This window comes from Pelobates fuscus, chromosome 1 (genome assembly GCF_036172605.1).
Source record: "Pelobates fuscus isolate aPelFus1 chromosome 1, aPelFus1.pri, whole genome shotgun sequence".
Taxonomy (NCBI): domain Eukaryota; kingdom Metazoa; phylum Chordata; class Amphibia; order Anura; family Pelobatidae; genus Pelobates; species Pelobates fuscus.
Window position 1 is genome coordinate 238,204,796 of NC_086317.1, and position 9,629 is coordinate 238,214,424.

The window sequence follows — 9,629 nt, forward strand, 5'->3', positions numbered from 1 at the left end:
CATAGTCACAGTTTGGCTGTTTTTGTCTTGATTTTGAATTTCAGTTTCAGTACAATTCTGTGCTTGACTGATAAACCTGGGCATTCTGCTGCAGTTATAACGTGATATATGTACATATATCCCATACTTTCACCGCAAAGTGTTTGTTGTGGTTAATACAGACTTATCTTATTGGGTAGATGAATATACAGCTTACCGTGGGGATATATCCCAGAGAGTGTCCCCTTCCAGAATAACCAAAATACAAAACTTATGGGGGTTGCATCTGTGGGTCTACAAACGGAATATAAACATAGTGAAATACAGTATGTAACAAAAGGAACTGTGCTGATAGAAATTAACTCACAGATTATGTAATTAATATATTGCCTCTGGGTGCCTTCCCTTAGATGGGGCAATTCAATGTCTCCTTCACTCCTGGCTGCAGTCTCCACATCAGTAATGTACCAAAAAGCAGGACTCAGGGTAGGTTTCAACGAATTCCGATTTTATTGGTAGGAATAAAAGTATAACAATAATTGGTTTAATTCAATTGCTGGACGTCTTCCCAGACCCAAAGTGTAATAACAACATAAAAAATACAATAAACCAATTCCCAAAAGAAAATAGTAATAGTTATGAAGTAATGAATTGACAAGGAAATGGCAAGCAACAGAGATTAAGAATTGAACAATTTAACCTAAACCTTGTAATTTCTCCATAATTTCCAGTTTATTTATTGGGTGATATTCACAAAACACCCTGTATGAACTGAAATGCAGTTTGCTAAAATAGCAACAGAGTAGGATTTCTTTCCAGATCCTCTAATTTTGCATTTTTGACAATATTAAAGAATGTATTAATAATAGGGTTATTCACAAAAGTGAAAATTGTCAGTAATTCAAAGTGAATTAAATGTTAATTTCAAGATTAAGGCCCAAATAGTTCAACAAAAAAAATAAGCTATTTTGACCTTACATTGGAATTTCCCTTTGAACTCTTGACAATTCTAATTTTACTGACTGATCCTGTTAGAATTAGTGCTACATAGAAAATGGTAGAACAGATCTGGGGACAAGTGCATGAATGAAAGGAGTACTCGACCATTAGACATACTCTTGACTGTTTAGATTCTCTCTAGACACCACTGTAATAGTTAAATAAATACATTTTACTTGCCATTGCCCCACCCTTGACTGAGATCATCATTATTGATGATCACAGCCAATCTAATGCTTTCCCGTAGAATATCGATGTGCTGCACCAACCCACATTTCTATATAGAAATGCCCAATGACTCTCCCTGGGGTGCATTCAGTGTCTTCTGGAAGAGCGTGAAGATGCCAAACATTGGTCCTGCAAAGGTTGTAGGACTGCTGTAGGAAGCACCACTAGTGGCTGTCTAAGTGACAACCATTAGAGGTGTTCTTTGGGTGCAATGTTAACACTGCCTTTTTTTTTACAGAGAGAGTAGGGTTTACATTGCTGAGAATGCAGGGACAATATGTTTGCATCTAGGCCACAACATTAAGCTTTAATGGGTCAGGTGCTAAGAATGTCCCACACATAACATACCTTTATAGTATTAGGAGCTTGCTTTGTTTCTGATTGATTATATTGAGAAATAAACTGCTGAGAAAGGGGAGAGGAGAAGTGGGAACGCTAGGAAAAGAAGGAGGGAGACTGTGGGCTGAAGCCTAGATTCCGTTTGGCTAAGGTGAAAATGTGTTTTGGAGCTGATATTGGCAATATAAAAAATAGCCTGGTTGAGAAGGGACAATATGGCTATATTATTATAATTATTATTGGTATTTATATAGCGCCAGCTTATTCTGCAGTGCTTTACAATAGGGATCGACCGATTATCGTTTTTTCCGATATAATCGGCCGATATTCGGTATTTTTGGCAATATCGGTATCGGCCAATAGGGATACCGATATTGCCGATAATACCTCCCAGGACCGCCAGGCTCATTACAAGCCCGGCGGTCCTGGGGGGGCGGGCAGCAAGCGTTTACTCACCTCCCAGCAGCTCCTCCAGCTCCCCAGTGTAAATCTCGCGAGACCCGCGGCCAGCTCTGAGATTTACACTGGGGAGCTGGAGGAGCTGCTGGGAGGTGAGTAAACGCTTGCTGCCCACCCCACTTCCCTCCCCTCCCCCAGCTAAGCCAATGCCACTGGACCACCAGGGATTAACATATTCCCCCTCCCTGGCAAGGCAACAAGCAGGGAGGGGGGACAACAACAAATAAATGATAATTAAATATATAAAAAAAAAAATAATTGAATATAAAAAAAAAAAATGTTTTAATAAGAAATGCCCCCTCACACACACACTATTATTAAACACATACACTACACAAACACACTGTGTATATAATTCAGTGTGTTTGTATAGTGTGTGTGTATATATAATGCAGTGTGTTTGTATAGTGTGTGTATATATAATGCACACTACACAAACACACTGTATTATATACACACACACACTATACAAACACACACTGCATTATATACACACACTGCATTATATACACACACACACTATACAAACACACACTCAGGGCCGGACTGGGAATAAAAAGCAGCCCTGGAAAAATTTTATACCAGCCCCATCATAAATTGTGCCAGCTGTGACAGATATACAGTTACAATTATTTAACCAACAAGAAGGAGCGCACTCACAGGACTTAAAATAAACAAAAGAGCTGTTTTATTCTAATCAGATGTGCAACATCTTACTTCAACGTTTCATCCTTATAATTTTGAAAGGTCCAGTAATGGGAATGAAACATTGACTGAATGCTGCTGCACGTCTGATTTAAATTAATCTTATTTTGGTTAGTCCTCATTCCTATGAGTGCACTCTTCGTTGTATGTAGTTTGATACCAGGGAATGAACTACTGAGAGAAAGGCAGGGTTATCCACTAAACTAATATTTTTGTGAATGAAAATGTAAATTGCTAAATTTAGGCTACAATAGTCAAGCTGTCACTATACCCAAGTTAAAATTTTGTTTCAAATCTGCTATTTTGGTTTAAATTATGAAATTTAGATTTTCACTTTTTAAAATTAAAACTATTAGTAATAACCCTTTGGCAAATGTCAAACCCTTCATACATTATATATGTATATGTGTATATATATGTGTGTGTGTGTGTGTGTGTGTAATTTCCAAGTGTATTATGCATGAAAATATTATATATTATAAACATAATAATTATTAAAATTATGCTTGCGATTTATATACATACATACATATATATATAGTGATATAATACCATTTGTGCATATGTATCTATGCAGAATACTTTCACAAATAACATAGATAAAGCAAAGCTATATTTTATTTTTTTAATTCAACATGTAATTTAAAAAAAAACAACACAAGCATAAACACAGATTTTTGATTAATGGATACTCACTGGCACGTACTGATGCCCACACACTCACATACCATGGCGTACAATGATCCATACTCACACACATACAGTGATCCATACTGACACTAACACAGTAATCCATACTGATCCATACATTGATCCACACTGACACTCACACACAGTAATCCATACTGACACTCACACAAACATTGATCCATACACTGATCCATACTGACACATACATTGATCCATACTGACACTCACACAAACATTGATCTATACTGACACTCACACAAACATTGATCCATACATTGATCCATACTGACACTCACACAAACATTGATCCATACATTGATCCATACTGACACTCACACAAACATTGATCCATACTGACACTCACACAAACATTGATCCATACTGACACTCACACAAACATTGATCCATACTGACACATACATTGATCCATACTGACACTCACACAAACATTGATCCATACTGACACTCACACACACATTGATCCATACATTGACCCATACTGACACTCACACAAACATTGATCCATACATTGATCCATACTGACACTTACACATACATTGATCCATACTGACACTCACACAAACATTGATCCATACTTACACTCACACAAACATTGATCCATACACTGATCCATACATTAACCCATACTGACACTCACACAAACATTGATCCATACATTGACCCATACTGACACTCACACAAACATTGATCCATACATTGACCCATACTGACACTCACACAAACATTGATCCATACTGACACTCACACAAACATTGATCCATACATTGACCCATACTGCCACTCACACATACATTGATCCATACATTGACCCATACTGACACTCACACAAACATTGATCCATACATTGACCCATACTGACACTCACACAAACATTGATCCATACTGACACTCACACAAACATTGATCCATACACTGATCCATACTGACACATACATTGATCCATACTGACACTCACACATACATTGATCCATACACTGATCCATACTGACACATACATTGATCCATACTGACACTCACACATACATTGATCCATACACTGATCCATACTGACACATACATTGATCCATACTGACACTCACACAAACATTGATCCATACATTGACCCATACTGACACATACATTGATCCATACTGACACTCACACATACATTGATCCATACTGACACTCACACAAACATTGATCCATACATTGATCCATACACTGATCCATACTGACACATACATTGATCCATACTGACACTCATACATACATTGATCCATACACTGATCCATACTGACACTCACACAAACATTGATCCATACATTGACCCATACTGACACTCACACAAACATTGATCCATACTGACACTCACACAAACATTGATCCATACTGACACTCACACAAACATTGATCCATACATTGACCCATACTGACACTCACACGAACATTGATCCATACATTGATCCATACTGACACTCACACAAACATTGATCCATACATTGACCCATACTGACACTCACACAAACATTGATCCATACTGACACTCACACAAACATTGATCCATACACTGATCCATACTGACACATACATTGACCCATACTGACACTCACACATACATTGATCCATACATTGACCCATACTGACACTCACACATACATTGATCCATACATTGACCCATACTGACACTCACACATACATTGATCCATACATTGACCCATACTGACACTCACACATACATTGATCCATACATTGACCCATACTGACACTCACAGAAACATTGATCCATACCATGACCCATACTGACACTCACACATACATTGATCCACACATTGACCCATACTGACACTCACACAAACATTGATCCATACACTGATCCATACTGACACATACATTGATCCATACTGACACTCACACATACATTGACCCATACTGACACTCACACATACATTGATCCATACATTGACCCATACTGACACTCACACATACATTGACCCATACTGACACTCACACATTGATCCATACATTGACCCATACTGACACTCACACAAACATTGATCCATACATTGACCCATACTGACACTCACACAAACTTTGATCCATACATTGACCCATACTGACACTCACACATACATAACTCCATACTGACACTCACATAATATCTTCAAAAACACCTCCCACACAATATTACACACTCAAATATACACACACCCTATGAATCCTACCTTGCTCCGTGCTCGCTCAGCTCCTGGCTGAGAAGCAGCCTGCCTGCAGCTCTGTCTGGCCCCACTCCTCTCCCTGCCTGCCAGCACTTTACACACAGGAAGCAAAAGGCAGAGGACCCGCGTGGGCTGCCCTGCTCTGCCTGATTACCGGGTCACATGCTTCCTGTGTGTGAAGGCTGACAGGCAGGCACAGAACTGCCTCCCTCCCTGCTCCTTATCCTTCACTCCCGAGCAGCATTGACACTTCACTTTGGAGTGCCTGCTGCTCACTGTGTGTACTGTGTGGGGAGAGGAAGGGCTGCTGCACTGTGCGGCCCCAAGTGCACCGGCCCACCGGGAAATTTCCCGGTATCCCGGTGGGCCAGTCCGGCCCTGCACACACTGCATTATATATACACACACTATACAAACACACACTGCATCCACTACACACACACTGCATCCACTACACACACATACACAGCTCCCCTGTCTAAACACACTGCATCCACTACACGTGGCATGTATATTTTGTGCATTTACCTTTAGAAATAGTTTTTTATTTTCCAAAATGGTAAATGTACAGAATATCGGCTATCGGCCTGAAAGTTCACAGAATATCGGTATCGGCTCTAAAAAATCAATATCGGTCGATCCCTACTTTACAATAAAAGGGAATTTACCAAATGAGACAATAACAAAATGTAACAGGAACAATACGTAGTTGAGGACCCTGCTCAAACGAGCTTACAGTCTTTTAAAATTTTAGAACACAATTGAAAATGAAATGAATTAAATCTCAAAGTCCCTTGTGTTTTTTTGGTTTTGCACAGAATTTTGAAGTTCGCTTTGGTTCAATAACCTTTTAGTGAATAAACTTGCTAGATTTCTTACACTCTCTGCCTCGCTGTTGTTGAACAAGTGAGGCCCTTAAGACAGCTGTACGTCTGTCTAGCACGGCATTACAGATGCTTTCCACAAAGAACATATTATCTGTTTGTTTTTGTTTTTTAAATCTCTGTAGGATAGTTTAGGAATTAGCCTATTTAATACTTTTTAGGTCGAGCTATGAAGGCCTGTAATAGAAGAGGGCAAAGGCCCTTTAATTTATTGCTGCTGGTTAGTAATTTTGCCACGCTGGAAAAATGCAAGCAACTGTATTACTTTTGTGTACTCTATATCGGTCCAGCATTTAATTTCCAATGGCTTTTCAGTAGAATGCTTGCTGCGTGGTAATTCAAAACCCAGTTTAGCACAAGTGTGGCCATTTAATGAAGGACTATCATTCACTTTTATCTTCAACTATACTTTTTGCTATTTTTACTGCCCACTTTGCTGAGGATGTTGATAATGTTTATGAGTAAATTTAAATTTTAAAAGAAAAGGCTTCAGCTTATATCTCAGTTACATGTAAACTCCTTTGAGCGGGGCCCTCAGCACCTTCTTTTTCTGTACATTCATCTTTCTTACTGAAAATACTTGTTTGTTAGTCCACCTATTTGTTGGTGCTTTGTAAATAATTATAAGGACTAGGGATCGACTGATATTGATTTTTTTTAGAGCTAATACTGATGCCGATAATCTGTAAACTTTCAGGCCGATAGCCGATAGCTCGCCGATATTCTGTACATTTACCGTTTAAAAAAAATAAAAAAAAGTTTTTGCTAATTTTGTTTTAAGTGGTAAATGCACAAAATATACATGCCAGTCAGATTTTTTTTTATGTTTTCAAGAATATTTATATGTATGTGTAGTGTGTGTGTGGGAACTTCCCCTGCCATTCCACTTAATGTTCCTCTCCCTTAGTGCCACACCCCAGTGTTTTGCTTCCCTGTACCTTAGTGCGCTCTATTAATGTTCCTCTCTGTCCCCCCTAGTGTTTTCCTCCCCTCCCCCATAGTGTTCTTTTCCCCCCTAAACCATAGTGTTCTTTCCTTCCAACCCCTCCCCTGTCCCATAGTGTTCTCTCCTGCCTCCCCTGTCCCATAGTGTTCTTACCCCCCCTCCCCCTCTCCTTCCCCTGTCCCACTGTGTTTGTTTTTTCCTCCCCTTCTCCCTCACTAGCCTCTTCCAAAGTGTAACTTCCCCCTGTCTTGTCTCCCGCGGTACAGGAGATTTAGTCTCCTGTACCTGGCCGGACTGACAGGAAGTGCTCTTTTAAGACTGACCGGGTACAGGAAACACAAGTTCCTGTACCTCGGTGCGCACTGCTCCGCTCGACAACGCTACACAGAGTGCCTGGCAGGAGGGAGCACTGTGCGCCAATCTCTGCTGGTCACTCCAATCTAGAGCCCCCCTGGCTGTTGCGCACTAAGGTGGCCGCTTGTGCTGCTTTATGGACACGCCGGCCCACCTCATTAACGGTGATTATCGGTCGATACTGATTCTTACAAAAAATCGGAATATTGGTCGATATCGGCAAAACCAATAATTGCTCTATCCCTAATAAGGACTCAAACATTACACACTCTAGTTTTGAAACATTGTGAGATAATTGTTTGTCCCTGGAAACTCGTACAAGCCCCTACTCTGAACAACGCGTCTTAGCTCTGCAGTAAAGCAGAGAAATGCATGTAAAAATACTTGATGAGAAAAAAAAGAAACACACTGTTGGGTTAGCTAAGTAAATTAGTATGTCTAGCTGTATTCAGTCATGAAACCGCTCTGTGTCCCACAACATAGTGAGAAATAACAAATAGCTGTGCATACTGCTTATAAAATCCAATGGTAGATCTTAATATTCTTTTTATGTATTTACATGGGACAAGTGCTTCAAACAAGATTGCAGCTTAGAGTCCATTGTATGGAATGCTGCCTTTGGGAGATCACATTATTTTAATAGCTTACACACTCTTTAAAATGTGTGCTACAGAGTGGCTATAATTAGTGTGGTAAGCAATATGTCAACCTCATTCACATTTTTATTTTTTTTCACAGCTACTCAAATTATAAATGCATAGCATTTTATAGCTTTAATAGCTTGGTGACACATTCTTTATACTTCAAAAAAAAAAAAAGTCAAAAATGGGTCAAGGCTTTTGGTAAGTTAAAATCAAATGGGGCCATGTTTTGAGTCCCAACTATGGAGTTAAAAAGGAACTTCCACTTGTTTTGTTTTTGCTTACCACACTAATTATAGCCACTCTGTAGCACACATTTTAAAGAGTGTGTAAGCTATTAAAATAATGTGATCTCCCAAAGGCAGCATTCCATACAATGGACTCTAAGCTGCAATCTTGTTTGAAGCACTTGTCCCATGTAAATATATAAAAATAATATTAAGATCTACCATTGGATTTTATAAGCAGTATGCACAGCTATTTGTTATTTCTCACTATGTTGTGGGACACACAGCTGTTTTGTATATAGATATTAAATACGCTATAAATAATTTTAGCATATTTATAGCGTATTTGCTCAAATTAAAGTTACATTCACACCATAATAGAAACTTACGCTCATTGAATTTGTTATAAGGGCAAGAGTGTCTTACCTTCAGGTGTTAAACCATTCTCCAATGGTTTAAACCTGAAGTTGGTTCCTTGGCGCCCAGCAATGTGAGAGAAGTTTGTTTAGCAGCCAGTAATTAGTATATTATTTATAATGCGCCAATATTTTCTGCAGTACTGTACAAAAGGCTATATTGGTTATGATAATCAGAGCAATCCTTTAATTTAGATTAAACATGGTTCTCTAAGTCAGTGATAGAACTTCATATCTTGAATATATGAATATACTAACACACATATACTTAAAATTGGCTATATGTTTGTGAAAGTTGAATAAGAATTATTAAAGGAGCACTATAGGGTCAGGAACACAAACATGTATTCCTGATCCTATAGGGTTAAAACCACCATTTAGCCACCCTGGCCCCCTCATGCCTGCCTAAATATAGTAAAATCTTACTTGTATTCAAGTCTGCAACTGCTTATTTTGTCCCTGTTTCCTTTAGACCTGCCTGCTGACATCATCAGAAGTGGTAGCCTGATCCAATCTCAATGCTTTCCCACAGGATTAGCTGAGACT